The sequence below is a fragment of the Rhea pennata genome, chromosome 10 (genome assembly GCF_028389875.1).
Source record: "Rhea pennata isolate bPtePen1 chromosome 10, bPtePen1.pri, whole genome shotgun sequence".
NCBI classification, from domain to species: domain Eukaryota; kingdom Metazoa; phylum Chordata; class Aves; order Rheiformes; family Rheidae; genus Rhea; species Rhea pennata.
Genome location: NC_084672.1, coordinates 15,199,640 through 15,221,324, shown reverse-complemented (window position 1 = coordinate 15,221,324; position 21,685 = coordinate 15,199,640). Strand labels below are relative to the sequence as shown.

The following is a 21,685-nucleotide window of genomic DNA, read 5'->3' as shown; positions in this document are numbered from 1 at the left end:
TTTCAGATTTGAATTAGAAACAGCAAAACTTAAAATGAAGTTAAAGATAATTGAGGTACTGTTTTTGTAGTACTTCTGTTAAATACACTGACAGGCAGAGCAGCATATGTTATTAGAAGGTGGTGAATGTTCTCTTGCAGAAGTATTGCCGTTTTAAAGGAATCGTTCCATTTCTAATTAAACACTTCAGTGACTAGAGTGTCTTAGTAGCTGCTATACAGCCATGAAAGTGAACAGCATGTGCTCTCCAAAGTCAGCCAGGTTTCAGTCTGAGAGCCTGCTATCTCATTATTTTCATAACTATGTTGAGTTTTTCATTCAGTCCTCTTAGCTGCTCAGTCAAAGAGCTATAATGAAAAAGGTTGCTATGTGAACTGGAAAGGAAGAAGATAGTCCTTTCCAATAACATCCTTGAGGAAGGGGAATATTTGGACTGGACTGAAGGCTGCTGTCAGTGATAAGGACTAATATTACATGTAACATTCTGCCAACAAGTTATAGCAACTGGGCTCAGTAAGACTTTGTAGATAATATATTGAGTAGGAGGAATAGAAAAGTTGATTTAGTTTAATGATTGAAAATGCCAGTTTTCTGGCTTTCTTTTGTGTCTCAGTCAGTCTTGCAAGTATAATGCTTTGTATTAGTAGCTGCTGATAGAAATTACATTCCTTCTACAAACAGCTGCTGATAATTGCCTAACTTACACTTGGTGTGCTGCATTTCAAAACTTTAGGATAGCACTGAAATCTAACAACTGTGAGAGCAGCTCACACTGTGAAATTGTTCTCAGTTTTATAGTCTGTTGATGTAAGGCTTGCATGAGAGAGAAATTGCTGTTACAGTTTTTGCCAATGGGTGGTGCTTTCTAAATCTATTTTGAAGCATAATTAACATCCAAAATATAGATTATAGCAAAAAGTTAGGATAGTCTTCTTTTTAATTTCAAGTGTTAGTGTTAATCATAGTTGTTTTTTCTCCTTTGTTTGGTTCTAAACCACATTTCAGGCATGACTGAATGTGCCTCACTGAGCGTGCGGGTAACAGGTTAGGCTGTAGCTGCTGGTGTTACCCCTGTGCAATAGTGTGTTCCTCACCCAGCACTTTAAGATCTTGTGTGTGTAACAGCACATGCTCTGCTGACTTTCTCCCTAACAATGATTCAGCTTGGCAGGTCTTTTCTGTTAGGGCATGAACTGTCTGACTACACTTCATTTTGCCATATTCTTACTTGCATCCCAGAACAGGCAAGAGAGAATCTGTATAGAGTTGATGTCATCCAAGTTTGATAATAGCACTGTTGGAATTTGATCGTATTTCTTTTGATAGCAAAACTCATAATTTTTGGTTCGAATACATGTTTTCTAAGTTCGAATTGCTAGATTAGTATTCTTTATTTTAGTGTCCTTTAGCTATAGAGTAGAACAGATAGCAATAAATCTTTATTTGATAGTTCACTAGACTTGTCTGTGTGGATATGAAATCCATTGTACATAATGGGGCCTGACATGCTGCTGTTTTTCAGTAGAAATGTAAGAGGAGGCTTTGAAAGATCTGTGAAAAGAAGCTGCTGCAAAAGTGGAATCATGTTCATGTAGATTAGAAAAGATATTTAAACTACTAATACAGAGAAATTCAGCTACTTTTATTCTGTTTATTTTATTTTTACTACAAGATGTGCTTAAATTGAATTTGTATTGAAATAGAAGATTTCTTTAAATGCAAATTGAACACATTGACCATTTTTGAAAATAGCCATAGATAGGCTTGACATTTTTTTCCTCAGTTCAGACTATTTGTAGATAGAACTAGTCCTAGAAACTAATTGTAATTTGTTAGACTCTTGCCTTACTTAGCACTTGGTGTGTTGCAGTTGAGCATTGCAGTTATTACAGTAGAAATACAGTTCAACAAGCATGCATTAGCTAAGACATCCAACTTATCCTCTTCAGAATAAATTTAAAGTGAAAAAGACACTGTTGTCCTCTTATGAGGAGAATGAAAAATGACCTACCCTGCTAGTTTAACAAAAAGATGTCTACAGTCTTGTTTGTGCTAAGAAGAAAACCCAACTCTGTCCAAATGAGGACTCTGCTGAGGTCAATTTTGAAAAATCAGTGTCTCTTTCTTACTTGGCAATGACACACAGGATCAGGCAGTGCAAAGAACAAATGCCTATCTGTTAAGCTTAAGCATGGATAAAAGTATCCAAGTAATTTGCAGAACAGTATTAGTGTTACAGGATTGTCAAACATTGAAAGTTCTTTCTAAGCAAGCTGTAGTACCCTTGTTGCTCCTTGTCATTGATATGACGGCTTTCTGTAAAACTGTAACTTTTTAAAATATACCTGCTCTTCATACCTTTCGATGTGTAGATCACTGATCTAAAATGAGAGGTTTATAGCTCCTCAGACCAAAGATAGAGACATCAGCTTATTATTATGTATTTATAGCTTCTTAAGGAAATGCAGGGCCACTTCCATCTGTGTGCATTACTCTTATAGATATGCTCTTCATGAAATTAGGCACCCACTTAATAAGTGTTTACAAAACATGAAACCAATGTAAATCATACCTACAGAAGAACTGTAGCCTCCAAAGTGTTTCATCCATCTCTAGCTTAAATCTTCCTCTTGTAAGTAGAGGTGACGTAATTTGAACAGTGTAAATGTTGTTGGAAATACTAGTTCCCAAGTGGAAAAGGAGTTATTTGTTCAGTCAAAACAAATAATTTTGGTGTCTTTCCTGGAGAAAGATGACAGAGTTCTGTCTGAGGTCTACCAAGGTGCTGAAGTTGAGTTCCCAGTTGCTGGCAGGGATTCTTGCCTTTAGGCAGCAAGATAGTCTATGAAAACAAAGTAGATGCTTTTAAAATGTGTATTATCTTAGTGTTAAATTTGTGTGTTTTTCTTGGAGGGACTACTGTAGCCTTTGGAAGATACTCGTCTAGAGTTTAACTTGGAGTAGGCTATTTTTAAGAAGCTATTTTCTGTTTAAAAAGCCACTGACTTTAAACATACTGATACTTTATTTCTTGCAATTCTAAGAGGAAGCTCCCTAGTTATCACTATTAATTACCTAGATTTGCTTATAGTTGAAACAAAACAATATAGAAGTTTTACTTTACTCCATGATGTTGCCAAATAGTTAGCAGATATGTCTCTTTGTGTCTTTAGAGGTGCCTCTTGGGTTGCAGGAGGGCTGCCTGGCCTACTTTCGTTTTAATCGCTGAAAGGATATTGCATGATTTGATGCTGATACAGTTCAGCTTTTACATTTCTGGTGTGAAAACTGATGATCTGAGTTGCCTATTTCTTTTTTTTTCTTTTCTTTCTTCTTTTTCTTTTTTTCTTTTTTTTCTTCTTCTTTTTTTTTTTTTTTTTGGGGAGGCTGCTGATACAAGGAAGGTTAGTATAATGGATTTAGTCTCATCCTCTTGGATCTTTTTAGTGCTGTCTTGGAATATTGGCATATTACTGCATTTATAATGCAATGGACTAGGGTGGCAGTAAGTAGCAAGCTAGGTTGCATGGCGGCTGGTCACTGTTTCTCTGTGCTGAACTTCAGTGCCAGTGCAGTCAGCTTTCCTTTGCAGTTCATTGCCTCAGATCTTCCAATTTTTTCCACAGTGTCTTTTCACAAGAAGCTGTCTTTCTTCCAAGGATTGAAATCTGAATCTGTTGTATGGTTGCAGAAATCCATTTTTATCAGTTGGCTTGTTCATATCTTTTCTACTTACTTTTTTTTCTCTTCTGTTCTCTTTGCATTTGGTAAGTTACTTTTCTCACTGGGAAATAATTGCTGTATAGCATGTGATCTGACACTTCTTGATCTTTACAGCATATACACTAATCAGTTCTTAGTGTGTCTGGGTGGTGGATCGTGCTGTTGCTTTTCCCCTTCCCCCACCCCCACAACTTTTTTTAAAGTTTCCTGTTTGATTGCCAGTAGAGGTTTTATAGCACAGATCAGATTTGTGGATGCTGATGAACATTTCCCTTGGCTTCCTGCTGGTTGTTTTAAGTTCTTACAAGTCTGTTGGTGAGCGTCCGTTGTAGGTACTGGTAAATGCATGGTGAATTTTTAGTGTAAGAGTGTTGGAAAATGCCATTAGCTCATCAGAGTGCCAGAAGAACAGACTTCTTCACCTGAGTCAGGTAACCGGGAGGTGCCTGGAAGCAGCCGACACTGATGTTAAGCAGGCTCTGGTTTTTGCATTGGAGAGCAAAGCGGAGGAGAGTTCTGCAGCATTATCCGAGATGGATTGTTGCTAGATCTGTCTCTAGTGGCAGGTGTCCTAATCCCTGCTGAAACCATGGTAAGACAGGTAACAATCTAGCACTTTCTTCTTGGGAAAACAGCTGCTACAGGACAGTTTGGACATTTACAGCTTTTCTCAAGAGCGCAGACTACGTGGAAACAAGTTTGCTGACGCTTGAGATGAAGAACGCTCCACACTGTACAAATGTGTTTGTCTTCAAATTCTCTCCTTGCTTCCTAGACCTGTAAAACATAGATAATTTTTACAAGGAGGCCATAAATTCTGACTATTTGGACTGTCTTGTCAAAAAGGTTTCATAGAAGATGCAGGAAAAGTTAATAATTAACAGAGCTGGCCATTCCTCTGTAGAGCTGTAGCTTCAAAACTATGTTTTACTGTTGCAGGACTTTAAAGGCATAAATATGATCTGCTTAATACACTTAGAAAATATCCAATCTCTTATCCCTAAGATGAGGATAAGAGAGAGAGAAAGCTTTACCTTGGGCTGGCTGCAGTGGTTCCTGTTTCCAGGTTCTGCCGTAGCGTTTGCTTGTGCTGCCTGCCTCTGCAGGAGGGTCAGCTCAGCTCTTCATGAAGCATTTGCTGAAACACCGCACATGCGTTTTACCAAAAAACAGAGCCTTTAAGTACCAGTACTGCTGTCGTCCCTCTTTGCAAATTGGAGCCCTCCATTTTGGTATTACCTCTGCAGTTCTAGATCAGTGTAACTTCACCCATGGTGAAATAGCATTATTTTGACTATCTCTCTAACAAAGTCTTACTGTTTTGGATAAACCTCTTTTTTGGAGGGAAGGAAATCACTTGGTATTCCTCATAGCATGTTGGTCAGAGGAAAGTTGAGTAGCCTGATCTGTTACCTAAAATCACAAGCTGAAGTCTGAAAATAATTTATAAATAATTTCCTCCCTAGAGATGGCAAAAATGTGTGGGAGAGCTTTAACTCCTTTCACATTGCCTGTCAAGACCTCCAGGCGAGTGGTTGCTGTGTTCAGGGTGTGCAGCCGCTCCCCAGGGCTGTTTGCAACATGGCACAAGAATTGGTGCTTTGTTTATCAACATTTTTTATCATGTTCCTCTTTCCGCACTCGAGAACAGTTATAGTTATATTCTCGTGCACTATGGTCTAAAATTTTCTTCAGAATAACAAATTTTATTCTCTATTGATCAGGGAAGCAGTTAAGGCTATGTTGAAAATACTCGTGTTGCCAGAAACCAAGTGCCAACTTTATTATATGTGGGAGCAAAAAAAAGGGACTTTTAAATTTCTTCTTAAACTGTGGTGAAATTTATAGATGGATTGGAATGAGCCAGGAATGGTTAGAGGTTTAAAAACTGTAACCCATAACAAATGGTCAAATAAACTGATGTTAGATCTGGAAGGGAAAATGCTAAAGTAGCAGGTAGAAAAAGTGTTCCAGCATAAATAATAGTTCATCATCTCTGTATAGCAAAACTTACATGTTCACTGAAGAAAGGGCAATTAAAATTGCCTTGATTTGCAGGAAATGATGTGAGATAGTTGAGCACTGAGACAAGTGAATTAAGGAGCTTGTGGCGTTGTCTTTGTTACTGGTGGATGAACATGTTAAGGTTATGTTGCTGTGGGCTATCTGCATCATTTCTTAAATAAGACTGGAGAATAGTAATAATATGAACTTTCTTAATTTCCTTTTTCATTCCTCCATTCTTCTTGAAACCAAGACAAAGTTTTGTGACAAGTAACTCATCGTCTGTAAAAGCTCACATCTGTTAGATCTTACGCAGTGAGGACAAGACTGGCTTTGTCCTTCTCTGTCCCTCTCTGTTGTCAGTGTCTCTAATGTCCCCAGCCTCTGCCAATGGGGACTTCCAGCTCCATTTCACGTGGTCTTACCATGGTGTAAGAACCAACCACTCTGTGTTGGTTCTGCTATAGGGTAACTACTTTTGTCATCTGTAAAGGTGTAAAATCAGGCTGAAAACTGAAACTCTGTTTTGTTTTGGGTGCTTTTGTTTTATGCTTACTACATCTTATCATAGTAGACTACCATATTTTCTTTTTTTTTAATGAAACATTGCAACTTCCACTTTCCTGTGGCAAGGAGGGGAGAGGGATCACTAGTTTAAGCAAAGGACCAATGTTTGTTATGGTTTAGGGAGACCAAGTTAACTACATTGCTTAGTTTTCAAGGGAGGAGAAGAGATCACTTGATCTGGAAGCAGGGCCACATGACAAGCAGCTGAAAGTAATTAGGTGGGCAGGGGGTTGTGCGGGGCTGGCAGCTTTGTGCGCCAGGGCAAATTTTAGAGCTGTTGTTCTAAAATACGCTGTTCTTATTTTCTCTCTCTGCTGATAGCAATTGTAGATGAAAAGAAACTCTGTTTGCATGACTATGGTATTCAAGAGATCTGAGCTGTGTCAGGAAACTCATTGCTGAGGTACACTTGAAAAACTACAGATCCATTTGCTGTTGTTAAGCTGAGGTATGTAAATGATTTCTGTTGTTTATTTTCATAAGATTTATTACATTATTTTTCTGGAGCTGACAGTTTCTCTATGACCAACTCTTACTCTGTTAACAGCTTTGAAAAAATGATTTGCTGTACTTTTGACAAATGGACTTCAATATTTTTGGGTGCATTCAGTGTTATTGAATCCTCATTTTTCTAGAAGGGAAGTAAACAAAGTTGTGAAGTATACTGGTTTATGTAAAATGTATTTTTTGGATTTAAATGACAAATAAAACGGCAGGTCTTTAGTATATCTTTGTCATTGTTTTTTTGCTGGCTGGGTTTAGCAGTTGGTAAAGTGTTTGGAGCATGAATCAGCCTGAGGTGAACTGGAAGGGTTTGTCAGAGTGCTGGTAACAAAAATAGGAGAGAGCTCTGACAGGGTATGAGGGTATGAAAGAAGAGGATGTTCCCTCTGGAGTGGTATCAAAGTTTAAGAGCAAAAAACCCAGACAATGTTGTTTTAATGGTCATGGATTCAGTCTCAGGCAAGTGCCATACAGAGGGAAGGTGCTTCTGGTTCAGAACAGTATTGTTCTAAGTTAGTTGAGTTGGATTTAATCTCTTTGTAGGACACTGAGGGAAACAGATCTCCTTGGTTTTAAGGCAAACCTTGGTAAGTTTATCACTGAGATTAAAAAAAAATGGCTGCAAAGGCCAGTGTCTGGATTGAGTAACAATAAGAAGCCATTTCTGGTCCCATGCTGTCAACTGGCATTTCTTCGTGTGGTTACATAAAATTTGCCCTGTAGTTAGAGGGTGGAATTAGATCTGGATAGCAAAGTATACTGTGCAAATAACATCTTATAATACAGAGCAAAGTAACTTAGTATTTTCAAACGTTGTGCTACTTGAACCTTTTTTTCTTGCATTTGCTCCTGTGCTCTCATTACCATATATAAAGATAAATTATACCTAGTAAGCAGTTAAGATGCTGTTTCACGTTAGTGAGACTCTGCATGTCCATGAAGATCTATGCTAATAGATTTTGGTGCAGACTTGGACCTTCTGTGCAAAAGGAGATGACTTCTGAAAAAAAGCATTCTGCTGCATGCTGGTGGTAGGGCATGTGTTGTATTGCTACATTTTATAACAATTTATTGAGGAAATCTGGCAAGTAATATGATTTTTATTGATGGACAGCTGAAACGTAAAGTGGAGGAGGAAACAAATGAGTTATGTCGATACTACAGTATAAATTTTCATTTTGTATTTTGTCCTTGAAAACTTTCTGTGCTGAGTCTACTCAAAGACTTTTGGTTCAGGCTAACTTTCACTTTAAACTAAAACAGAATTTTATACATGTTTTTTGTTGTTGCTAAATAAGGTCAGTTTTGAAACAAGAAGATAATTTGTCTTACTTTTGATGATGCCGGGCCAGACTTTCAGTCTTTCCAGGATTGCATTCTTTTTTTTTTCCCCTGTTGTTTTAGCACTATTCTTGAAATCTAGTTTCTTCAGTATGGTGGTGTTTTTAACTGGATTGCACGCCAATGTGTTTGCTCTCGTGCATAATAAATAATAAAAGAAATGGTTTGTTACACAGTCTGTTCTTTTCTAACTTAAAAAAACGGACTGCAAGGAACCACAAAAGTGCTTCTAGTTCATATGTCTTTCTCAATCATTTAGTAGTGGTTTCAATCTGAAAATGAATTATGGTAAAGGAAATATGGGGAAGTATTTTATTACTGTATTTTGTATCTCATCAGGAAGAAACTGGAAACTGCCCATCTGATTATACTGCCATCACAATCATGAGTTTATAATCAGGCATCCTTTTTAGCCTAACTATTTGTCAGTGTGCTTCTAATTGAGGTTACAGGACAAAATTTCCAGCTCTTGCAGGATGTAAATAACCAGGGAGGAATTGTTCAGAGAACAGAAAACTGTATTCTCCACCATTACTGTGGCAAAGTCACAAGACTTTCCCAGAACTGTAATTGATGTCTTGCATAAAGTATCTTAGGACGATTTCTCTAGTCGTGATCATCACCTCTTGACTTAAGTTTATGAAGACAAGGTGACAAATTCATAAATGTAGCTACACAAATATGTTGTCTTGCTATTTCATTACAAATATCTACAGCAAGCAAAAAAGTTTAAATAAAATAACTGTGAACAAGGCATTTAGTAAACACTGATGCTTGACTCGCTGTAGTCTTTTTCCTGTGCTGTGCTAGACGGATTGTTTATTGTATTTGCTTCATTGTGGTTTATTTTTGTTAATTAATGCTTGTCAATTATTGCATTACAAATGTAAGTTGAATGTTCCATGTTTTAGAAGCTATTTCTAGCATATTCTACAGTAGAGTTTTTTTTTTTTTAGGAGTTAGTCTAATAACTTGGGTTATTTAAAAATTAATGTTTGAAAGTGTTGGGATTCTAATATTTGCAACAAGGCAAGATTTTAGCATGTGATGTTGCCCCTCTTTCCCTTCCCATACTCCCATGGCGTTCTGGTATACTTGCTGTTTTCCAGCATGTATGTTAAAGCTGCCTAAGTAATTAAGCCTGGTAAAAACAAACTAGGAAACTAATTCAGTTAGGAATTTGCTGATCCTGAAAATAAGGTCTTCAAAGAGAAATTGTAAATTTTGTGCCCATTTTCTAAATTTAATTCAAAAAAAGACAATCAGCAGAAGTTCTGAAACTATACAGAATTTACCAATGAAATTGAAACATCCTATGTGCAGTTCCTGGAAGAAGAAGACCTGGAACAGATCCTAGGAGAATCAAGGGAATGAGCTCCAGTCAAAGGGAAGTAGAAATAACTTTTTAAGGAGAAAAACTTCCAGTCACTTTTCTTCGGTCTGAAATGTTTGTCTTTATGACCAGGAAACAATTTAACTCCTGCCTCCAAAGGAAGTGTGTCAGGATAAGGTCTCTGTACAGAAATTTAGTTTTGATACATTATGGTGCATTTGTTGACATAAATAGAAGCAGAACTGGGATCTTTGAGTTGGGAATTCTCTGGGAGTTAGTTTCGGTAGGTATATGTTAGCATAGCCCCACTAAAATCAGGGGGGCTGTACTGATTAATGCTAACTGAGATTTTCTTTTTCACTTCCTGAAGTTGTTTTTATTGGAATTTCACTACTAGATATTTACTTCCTTCTATAGGAAATCATATGCACTGATTTGAAGTCAAACCAAACACTGCAAATTAAAGCCAGTGTTTTATTAGAAGATGAAACAGCATACCTACTTTAATAGTCTTTCAAAATAGAAACTTTGCTGGATGGTGCATTGCATGCTCCCAGTTCTTGTGACTTGTAGATAGAAATCCATACCAGAAAAGATTTTTTTCATACCTACTAGCACTTTATATCCTGTGTTTCATTTTAGAGGTTTGATGTCTTCTCAGTCATAATGTAGAATATAAGAGAATATCCTAATAAGTCACTGTGTGAGGTTAGGTTGTTACAATTGACTTGAGATTTTCTGACCCTTAGTACTGAATTTCATATTTACTGTTCAGTTAGGAAAGCAGACTGAATCCACTGTGGTGTGAAAACTGCATATGAAATTCTTTGATACACATTTTTATATAGGGAGCTGCTGGGATCAATTAGAGAAGTCTGATGACTGACTGTTAGAATAACTCTGTATATTTTTTTCTGAAATGCAAGTTATAGAGGTGCACCCTTGTGCCTTAGCTGAGCTGTAAGCTCACTGTTGCTAAGCTGTTGCTTAGCTATAGCAGAAATGTGCTGAAAAATAATTTTAATTGAAGGTTTGTGGGGGGGTGAGATAAGAAATCTCCTGCTATTGTATGGTAATTCTCGTTGTTAAAGCAAAACTTAGGGAAGCTGTATGTCTGCATAAAATTTTAAGAAAGAATTCTCAAGGATGGTGTCTACAGCATGAAGAACCCTGGCAAGAGCTGCCAGCTTTCAACCAGCGTGCTGTTCTGCAGCCCTCTTGGTGCTCGCAAGCAGAGAATAACTAGAACAAATGATACAGATGAAGGGTAGCACAAAACCTGCAATTCTCTCTGCTGTCTTTGCAAGGCTCATGCTTCCCCCCATGGGAAGAATTGGTGTAAGAACTCATGGTTTGCTATGCTGAGTATCTGAACTGTCTTTTCTGTGTATCAAGTTTGAATGATAATTCACATTAGAATACGGGATTCTGACCAGAGTAGTAAGAGGAATAGCGCTGGCAACTTGGGCTGAAAAACAACAGGCTTTTTGAATGGAAGCTTTGTGTTGTGCTGTTCAACGTGCTTAATCGGTGCTTCTTTTGATTTATGTCTTCCTTGAGGAAGGCTCTAGAAAGGAAGCTGTGCTAGGATATGGGTTGATGCAAACATTTTGCCAAAAGACTGTCTAAACATTTTGGCAGAATGCAGATTCTCAACAGAAAGCCTGGACAGTGTTAATGCCTGTTGCAGTTCTGCAACTGTGCAAGGAGGAGTTGTTGGAGGAGTGGGCTGACTTTTAAATTTTTACAAAAAAGTATGCTGTAGTTCTAGCTTTGCTTTGTGAGAAAAGATTGAGTGATAACTTTGAGCTGCAAACGATGCTCCTAAGATGACCGTGTCCCTCTGTGGTAGATCAAGACTTCTACTTTTTTGCTGCATGTGAACAGCTCCTCAGAGAGAACAGATGGGTGCCTGTTGACTGCAGCCTGTGTCTGTTTCAGGCAGAAATGGTGTTTTATTATGGAGCAAGCAAATTATGCCCAGAGTATGCTCAGTAAATTATTTCTAAACTTCTTAGAGCATTTTTGAAACATGAAAGCATCATGCATGCTAATTGGTTTCCAGACACACATTTTCTAAAAAAGACACTGCGCAGAGCTGGCTGAAATGACATCTCTGAGACAGTGGCTGTAACAGACTGAATTCAAGGGTCAGGCCCTTCTTGAGACCGTTTGAGAGCAGATTATTCAAATAACATGTCCACTTCTCCGTCTCTCCGAAGCCAGCCTGTAAGGCTCTGACTGCTTCCACGTTGTGGTGGTTGCCAGCATAACGTGAGCTCAGCACCTGCAAGGCTGCTTCTGTTGAGAGCTTGCGATGTGTTTTGACAGTTTGACAGAAGTGGATGCTTGCTTTGAGCCTTGGTTTTATTGGTCTGGCCACCTCCTTCCATCCCCATCCACTTGCACCCGTTCCCTGCTTTGCATCTCGGACTGCCCCTCTTCAGGTCTAACAGATTGGATTCTAGACTAAGGAGTAGAACGAACAGGCTTTCTGGTTAGTAGAGAGGGTATTTCTCAACTGGCAGTTTCCCTTATTTTCGCACAGATATTTATAAACTTATTTTGCCTGGATCCTTTTTTGCTGGATCCATTTAAGAAACCTTTCTGATTGAGTATTTCCACAAATAACTTCTTAGCATTTCTAATGTCATACCCAATGTTTATAAATAACACAGATTTTTCCAGCTCATCACAAACGGATATTGATTAGTTGCTCAGTCAATAACTTTGAAAAGCAGTTAGTTTTCTGAGGAAAAGGTTGTCAGCATGAGACATGACTCTTTCCCTTGTGGCTTGAAGTGTGACTTGAGCCATCAGTCGTGCTCCAGAAGGGTTAGAGTGCCTGGCAGTAAGCTATTTTCCTGTTGTTTGGCAGGTGCAGACAGATTAACTTCTGCTGGACTTAAAAATCTTCAGACACTTCTATGTTATCTAAGTAATGAGTAAATTATGAAGCCATCAAGAAACAAATAACCAGACCAGAATGCAGGAAATGCTATATACTCCACCCCCTGCCCCTCAGTGGTTGAACTAAATCAAATAACTTGCTCCAAAGATAAGGGCATATGGTAACATTGTAGAAAAACAATAATACTTAGGAATAATAGCAGCTGGAAAAAGCAAAGTTACTTTTGTTGCATCTTCCAATCAAAAACCTCAATTAACAAGGAGCAGAGTTTTTACCTCCTATAAAAAAACAAGAGAAACAAGTATTTCCGAATCCAAAGGATAAGAAAAGGACATTAAATTCTGCACTGAAATTCTTTTTTGCCCCACCTCTTTCATATGCTTACTCACCGCTTGTTAAGTGAATTACACAGTTTTGTTTTGTAGTCCAATTTGCATCATATTTGTGTGGATTTCAGCTTTATGTAGCAGTGATTAGTAGGTATCTTTGGGTTGTCTGTTGCTGACCTTCCCCACAGACTCTTAATGACCTAATCATGATCGTTTATCTCTGCCAGATCGTTTCCCTCTAATGCAGCATGCATCCTGTCGCCTTCACGAGCTTGGCAGCGTGACCTTTTGGAGAGACTTTATCTGTATTCCAGATATCTGTCTTCCAAAACAAGGTAAAAGACAGCTGAGAATTTTCCTACCCTGGAGGAATGAAACTATATATGCCTTTTAAAAGAATATTTTCCTCTGGCTGTTTACGGAGCGTGTGCTTTCAGAAGCATAAACAAAGAACCTGGCCTCACTGATGTGTTTGGCAGTTTACTGAATCATCCACAGAGGCTGAGCATAGAGCCTAATGCTTTCTTTAGCATGAGCACATGCTAAAGCAGTGTTCTCTGAGGTGTCACTACATTCGTATTCTAACTGTGCATGTGAAAAGTTTTATCAGTTTTTAGATTTTCACCTTTTCCTGTCCCTTGTACTCTGCTTTCTCATTTGCCTGCTTGTTCCAGCTATCTTGTGGAGATTTTATATCCAGGAAAACCCAATCAATGCTTGAAGATGTACTCAGTTCCTGTAATGCTGTGTGATTCTTGGTATCTTCTTTATCTTTCAGCAACTGTTTCTGATGCTGAAGTAGGAGTACACTCGTTTTCCTTGCTCTTGTGGAGTCCTGTCTGCTTGCTGAATGTGTGAGTGGGATGTCTTCTGGATGTTTCCCTGCTTTTGTCCATATGAGCAGCTCTGTGAGTGAAATCCTAGTAGCTCCTGTGTTGTGGGCTCGGGCACATCTGGAGGTGGATATGGCCGTCCTGTACAGCCTGACCTCCGCTTGGAGAGGGAGCTCGCCAGCATGACTTTTAGGCCAGTGAGCTGTAATGAGGCCGAGAAGTAGCAGCATATTCTAGAAAATCTGTGTGAAGCTCAGACACGGTATCTCTGAGACCATTTGGCCAAACTGAAACCACAAACCTCTGTGATACTCTTAATTTCTTCTTGTAACCTTCTGGCCTTACTTCTCCACCAGCACATTTGTATAAACTGCACTTCTGCTCTTGTTGCTCTTGGAGACTACATACTTTTCTCACCTCTCAGCTAGACTCATCAAATTGAAAAGGTTGTAAATTATGTGTAAGTCTATATATGACTGTGTCACTGTAATATTATCAAGAGCAAATACGATGTTGTGATGTGGTGCATGATGTGGTGCACATATTAAGCTTAGTTTGTAGGTAAACCATGAGCTGGGGCCTTCCTGAAATAGTTAGAATTGGCAAATTAAGGAAAAATGCCTGACCTCATTTGGAATTTCACATTTATAAGTTAGTGGAAAGTATGGCAAGATATGGAAAGATATCTTGTGATGCATTACAACTCAATGACTTTAATAGAGGCACATCTGAATGGCTGAGGAAAGAGTAAGCAATATGGAGCTGTTTTTGAAAAAAATCTGTGCTTTGTTTACTCTGGTGCTTACTTGCTTGTGGGACCATTGCTACACTGCTAGAACCTGAAAGCAGCTGCTGATGGGGTTCAGAGAGGTAACCTTGGGGACAGAAGCTCTTGTTCTCACAAAAAACACAACTCTTCTCAAAGAGTTTAACTGTTTTCACCAGAAACATTTGCAAATCCTTATTTAGCTGCAGTCTTTTCTTACCATGAAGCACTGTGAATGTTAAGGAAAAATGAATATAGGAGATTTTACTGATATTGTGCAGAGAGGTTGAAATTGTACAGAGATGCTTCAGTATGGATGACGTTGAGAGTGTTCCATGCAACGTTCCTGTCTTTATTTTTTATTTTTTTCCAGTTACATCCTGCCTTTCATTCCTGTATGTAACTCTGAGCCATCTCTACTGAAATTCAACCCTTTTTTTTTTGTTTGTTTGTTTTGTTTTGATTATGCTGAAATGCAAATCTAGTTGCAAAACTAACTGTTGTTTCCTTTCCTGGCTTCTCCATTCCTAGTTTCCATTTGCTTTCTGGAAATGAAATCCAGAATCTGTTGTTTTCCTGCCTGCCCTGTTGTGCAAGGTAGAAGTTTCTCACCACATCTGCAAACCTGTTGCTTAACTTGCCCCCTTCTGTGCCCCCTTTCTAGTTGGGAGCTTAGGGTTTTGTGTCTGGCGTCTTGTGTATGTGGATGTACATGTATTGTAGCTTTGTGTGCCTGTCAGTTCTTGTTCTTCCTTTGCTGAATTCTGTATTTCCAGCAAGGCTGACAGTGTCATGGACCATCTTCAGTTGAGATAGAAGTGACATCAACATTTGTAAACTAAAGCTTTGCAACTCATCTTTTGCACGCATTTTTGCAGAATCCTGCGTGCGCCTTGAGTGCCCTCAGAATCACTTGGATTCTTCCAAGAGACAATCATAGACACTGATGCTCTAATTCCTTCTAATTCCTTTATAGTTGAAGCCAAAAAGGGCATTGCAGTGAAATGTCAAGTAAAGCTAAAGCAATTGAGAGAGACCAAAAGAGCAAAGTTCAGAGTAAATAAATCTCTTCATCTCATTAGTGAGAGGAAAGCAAATTTGCCTTCCTGTTATTTATATTACAGAGAAGTCCCAGAAAGTGGCATTTTGGCTGAAATTAAAGCAAACCAGGTCATACATTTTCCTAAGGAAAAAATAATGGAGCTCAGAATATTTCAGCCCTATAAAGTCCTTATTTATTAACTTTCTTCCCCCAGCATAACAGTTACTGATTTAAGAAAAAAAGTCATAATTCATTTGTGTCATTCTTGCATCTTGTATCTGGCAGCTTTTAGCCAAAGGTTTTTATAAAGTGTTGGCAAGGAACAGCGTTTAACTCCCCATTCCCTCTTTATAAAAGAGCTGGCAAATGTCCAATGCTGACCAGTTTTGCAGGGGCTGAGGTGCTGCTGCTGCTGCCACAAAGCAGGGTGAGGCCATTTGCCATGCTTGGGCTGCGCGGACAGGAATGCGGTCCCTGCCGTGGGATGCGGGTGCTGGGGTGCTGAGTGGCTTCCCTCTCCATCCAGGGCACCTTCTCTGGGCTTCTGCTATGGCAGATCAGGTGACGTATAAAAAGCTATTGAAGTTAGCTCATTAAGTCTACGTAGCACCCAAGTGAGACGCTTTTTTAATATGATTTTACTTGCACTTACAGAATGCTCAAACCTGTACTACTGCATTATTGCCCTGTGCTTGTTCTCACGCTTTCTCTGTTGAGAGACCTGCAGTATTTTCTTTTTCTGTCTGTATGAGGCCTGCGCTCCTTTCCTCCTTCATTTTCAAAGCATTTTCTTGGACTTTTTTCACAGTATACTTACAAATATGGTTCCATCATATATGAATACAGTGGAAGCTTTTGAAGTAGACTGAGGCTCTTTCTCCTGTCACATACTACACTTGTTGTGATGGATCCCTAAGAATATATCCCTTTTTCTTCACTACGCTCATCCCTTTCTTGGTGGGTTGTTCTGCATTGCACAGAGAAAATGCAGACTTTGCTCTAGCGTGGCCCCTACCTATAGGGCATAGCCCGGTTCATTTTGCCCTGTTCTAGTAGGGTCGAGGCTTTCCTGAACAGAGAAGACAAGGCCAAAACATGACTCATCTTTCTTTGTCTGTAACATCTACCTCAAAATAGTGATGCTTGCAGAAGTTGGAGACTATTGAAGTTAACTGTAACCCGTAAAAAAAGTCTGCCCCCTCCCCAGAAGAAAAATGTGGTGAAATTTTGTGATATCTTAACATGTGAATTAATTATGGGCCTAATTGTGTTACTTGGCAAGTTCTAACTATTTTGTACTTTTATCATCGTCTCATAGGAGATATCATACTATTGAGAAAATAACTTTGATGATGCTGCAGATCTGTGATACTAGGGTGATGTCTGAAATGTATAAATAGTTGTCTTCATTTGGCATGAGGGGACTGAGTGTTTAATTGTTTAATTGTAACGTTTTCATGTGGAATAGTGGGTTTTGCCCTTGGAGGGCTTGAGTGGTGCAGAAGAGACCCAAAAAGAGATGTTTCCTTTTTTCTACTTCTTGTCTAAAATGGTCTTGTTTAAATATATATTGCTTCTTTGTGAAATGGAGTGGTGCTGCAAGTGTGATCTGAAGTCGGTCAGATTTAATTCCTTTACATTCCAGACTTTGTCAAGGAATAATTTTTCTGTTGTTCTTTAGAAATCTGTGGTAAAGCTGACTTTCACTGTGGTACCAAAGGGGCAGCAAAGTGTGCTCAAACCTCCGCATACAAGGCAGAAAGATAAAGATCAACAGTTCACATCAGAGGCTGCTGTCAACCTCCTCTCACCCTAGAGAAGAAGATGTAAAGCTATGAGCAGAACTGAACAGTTGTGATCCATATACTGCATTATTAATGCAATGACACTGTTTCTTGCAAGAAATGTTCTCACATTAAGATGTTTTATGGCTTGCGGCAGGTTTAGCAGATATTTTGTCTGCTCCTAGGTAGCTCATGCATAAATCTCTTCTGAAATGCTGTTTGCCTTTAGGAATAAATGGGACATGTGAACTGTGTAATTGCTTCCCAGCTGTACTGTCAAGCAGCACCCTCCTTAGACATGAGGCACACCTCTTTATCTCCGAGCACCCATCAGCATGAATGCAAACAGGTGACACGTAAGCTTGGCGGCTGGGCGCCGAACAGGTGGTGCTACAAAAGTACTCCTGCTAGCAGTAGTGTCTGCAGTTAGCCCTAACTATTCCTTTAGCTGAGTTTGGGGTAAGTGGTGTACTTTATTTTGAATTGATGTGCTTGAGGACTGTCTGATTAAGAACATGTACAAATTTCCTGTTTTTTTTTTTCACTGTGTGTGTCTGTGTAAATTTTCATTTGTAGATCAATGCTTATTTTTGCTTGTATTTTCCTATACTGTTACTTTGTGCCTTCATTCTCCCTTCATTTTCTTCCCTCCTCCAGCCGTGTAGCAACACGGGAATTGCATGTTTTGATCCAGGCCTTTTGTTCGGAGCGTGTATTCCCTGTCCTGTTCTGCACAGGAGCAATCCTGCATGCCAAGCCAACTTCCTCAGTTTATCCGGGAACAATGCTGCCATAGTCTCAAGTGTTTTATCACACAGGATTGTGATACTTATGTCCTGGAGGCAAAAATAGGAGCCTGTAACACTGATGCCTGTTAATGTGAAACTCCCTGGGGCTGGGAACTGCCCTGAACGAGAGCAGTGCCTGCTTTGCAGAGCATCCCTTCTGGCGAGGTAGTGTGATCTGGACCTGTGTGGGGAGAGGTCCGTGGGGACGGTTGTGCCGGCACAGATTAAATGACGGCTGTAAAAGTTCCATCAGCAGTGTAAAAGGCACTTGTTCATAGTCCCTTTCCATCTGCGTGCTATGCCATGTGCAATGCTGGAGTTGAAAGGGATGCAAGGGGGTGGAGTGGGGAGGTAGGTTTACAAAAGTAGAAATCCTGGAAGGCTTACTATGGAGTCTAAATTATTTCCATTTTTTTTCAGCTAAGGAGTTGTTACTCTTTTTTTTTTTTTTTTTTTTTTTTTTTTTTTTTTTTTTTTTAAGGGGGGGGGAATGATCATTCTACAGTGATTTCAGACGTTTTTTCCCCCTCTTTGTAGATCAGATAAATTCTATGATGTCCCTTCTCCAATTCTTCCTTTTTCCCACTCTTCTGATACAAGAGGTATCAAAATGTAGATGGAAAGACAAGAAAAAAATGGGATGAGTTATAGTAACAAGTTCATGGCTTGGTTAAATAACTTTCAGTTACTTAATGAAGAGTGGGGCGGGCATGTATTTTAAAATACACACGTCCTCTGTATGATATATACAGAGGTGAGTGGCAGCTGCTGCTTTATATGGACTACACAAGCAGTGGTGAGCAGAGAATTTTGACCAAGGAAACAGGTAATTGCCAAATAGTAGAGGCTTGATATTAAGTGTCTTAATATTTTTGAAGTTTTTAAAGTTGAATTGCAAGAAGGTGAGCTCGTCTAGTTAGAAAGAGGTATAACCGATCTGATGCTTTGAGCTAGTAATCACAGAGACAGGACAAAATCCTGCCTGTTGTCTGCTGTTGAGTTCAGGGAGGCAGGTTCCAGAACAGTGGCTTAGCTCAGGGAGCAGCCTTGCTTTCTGATTCTGTTATGTCTGTCCTTTTGTGAATGTGCATGTAAATATTACGCTGTGAAAGCATGAACATATTAGATTAAAGAAAACTAAATAAACAGCGTGTGAAAGAGCAGAAACTTTAGTACTTCTTTTAAACACTCCTTAACAGCTTTTTTTGTGAATAGATTCTTTTTTCTATAGCAGAGAGCTGGAGGTATCTGGTCCCTAGGACTGCTAGTCTTAGAAGCAGAGGGTGGAGATCACTTTTTAAATATTTGTACAGGGAGGAGGACAAGGCTTGAAACTGCTATGAAAATAACTCTTTGCATGTCTCCAAGGATAGGCTAGCTGTGCAGGGTTTCACAAGAACCACACCCTGGAGATATTTGAATAATAGATTGACATTGTGGGGTGCAGTAAAAGGTGTGGGCATTTCAAAAGCCAAAGGAGAGAACTTCCTTCTCAACTTCACCATTGAGAGCACGGTTTTATGCATCTGCTGTGAAGGGCTCCTAGGGCACTACCAGTCATTTGCAAACTGTATTTGTTATCAGCCATATGGAGGACTGAGGTTAAAGTAGTCCTCATGGTGTGGCATGTTTTATACAAATAGATACTCTACAAATCTGATATGACTTAGTAATGCGTTTAGGGTGTTTGCCACCCTTCCCCACTCCCCCATGTCTAACCAAAGGTTTTCACCTGGCTCTGATTAGCGGAGGCATGCTGAGGTTTTACCCTAACTCTTAACAGACCTGAACCAGCACGGTTTCTATGTCCCCGAGCATGCTAGTAGTAGCGATACCGCTGTCGTGCCCATTCTTCTGCCATCAGGTTCTGAACAGGGTGCAAGATAAACTAGCTTTCTTGCAGCATAGATCAGTTTACAGTGATCACGTGGCACTATTGTTCCTATCTTACCAGAAGTTTGTTCTGTATACCTACAGCTAGCTAACAAAATACCAGGAAGACAGGGCAAATACTTCTATCTGAGAACAACAGCACCATAAACCCCACGATGCTAACCTGTCTTTGCATAGTGTAACGGTTGTAAGATTTGTCTTTTAAAGCAATAATTAATTTAGGGATACTGAGGCTAAAATAACATGAACTTGAATAAGAAGGCCCTGTATTTTACACAGCCCTTTACTCTTGGCAGAATATCTGAGGGCAAAAGGAGGCGGAACAAGAGCTAGAAGTCTAAACCAAATCTAATCTTTAATTAAAAAAAAAAAAAAGCCTATTTGCCTTTTAAAACATTTTTCCTTTTCTTCTTATGCATTTCAAAGAAAAGAGGCTTTGTAGAACTGCAAGGTAGGTGATATGATTTTTATTTTTTATCTTCCCCCCTCTCAAGGAAAAAAAAAAGAAAAAAAAGACTTGCTGGTATGTGTGAATGTATTAGATCAATAAGAGCTTTTCATTTCTGTTAAAAATGTTCTTACGTCAGTGTGTCACTGTCTGTTCCATCTACTCACTTGAATATACCGCTCTTGCAGACCTCGATGGTGAATGCAGACCTGCAGTTTTGGTGTACTTACATACAAACATCACTGTTACTGATTGCTGCATTCCCTCCCCCCCACACTTTTTACTCTATTGCAAAACGTGATATTAAAAATGCAACAGTGGAAAGTGAATTAGCTGCCTGTGGCTTGGTAGAGAGAGGGAACTCTGCAGCTAGTACTAGGTAAGCCCTATTCCTGCAAGGTTTCACTGTGGTAGGTGGCATAATGTAAAATATACTTTGACTGGCAGAAGGGAGATTTCAAGGTTAGAAATGGCAGTAAGGCATCAAATGCCTTCCAGTGACTCTTCAGCTGGAGAACATCTGGGTAAAACTTGACTGTTGTCTTCACTGGATCGTGGTTTGTGCAGTAATAGCGAAGTCAACTAATCACAGTTGTGTTTTGTAACGGAGCAGAACTGGCACAAAGTCAAGGCTTTAAAGATAATTCTGACTTCAGTTTAATGGTGGTGATTGACGCCCACATACGGAGATTGAGATACAGAGTTTGTTCCAAACCTCAAGCTGTGAACTGATATTCAAGAAGTGAATTGGTGTTTTGCCACTGGTGCAAGCTGCTGCTTGTTTTATCTAGTTCAAGCTACAAGCAGCTCTAATAATACTTATTTACACTTGAAACAGAAAACTTTATTTTGTCCTTAATTTCATCATCTATCTTTTTGTATATTTTGGTACTTATTTTGCCCCTTAAAAGGGGCAATCTTATGTTAGATTTCTACTGCTTTTAGAGTGGTTATTCCAGACTTCTCCTTTTGCATTCGTTTCTTTGAAAACAACATAAGGCAGGTCACTGCTGTTTGTTTTGGGGGAGGTGAGGTCAGTAACTGCTTCACAGGAAAGTACTAGTGCACTTGTACTAGTCTTTGTAGTGTTCATTAAAATATCCAGGGATTGTCTTGTAAATTTTAGCTAGTTACTGTACTTCAATCAGAACGTATCTTCTAAGTGATTCTTGTTTCAGTAGTGCAAAAAGAATGAAGAGAATCGTCCTAAACATGTACAGGCCATGGAAAAATGTGTTATTTAATGACCTCTAGGTTCAAGAGTTAATTTAAATGATTTGCTGCTACCAGGAATAAAACTTTTAAAATGTGAAAATTGTTTTCTTGTTTCATTACAAACTAAAAGAAAATGTTTGCTTGGTTATTTTTCTTCCTGGTATAAAAGGACTTCTTTTGACACTAAAACATAGTTGTTAATAG

At 39.0% G+C, this 21,685-nt stretch overlaps 1 protein-coding gene across 9 annotated transcripts in view; it reads left to right on the top strand.

Moving 5' to 3' along the window:
• RAB27A (RAB27A, member RAS oncogene family) overlaps positions 1 to 21,685 on the top strand; it is a 39,133-nt gene that overhangs the window by 6,636 nt on the left and 10,812 nt on the right. For 5 of the 9 annotated variants that reach the window (XM_062583966.1, XM_062583960.1, XM_062583958.1 and 2 more), the window contains one exon: positions 6,616 to 6,742. The exons of the other annotated variants lie outside the window; for them this stretch is intronic. The gene's annotated coding sequence lies outside the window, so the exon portion shown is untranslated. The remainder of the gene's footprint in view (positions 1 to 6,615; positions 6,743 to 21,685) is intronic. 9 annotated transcript variants of the gene reach the window in all.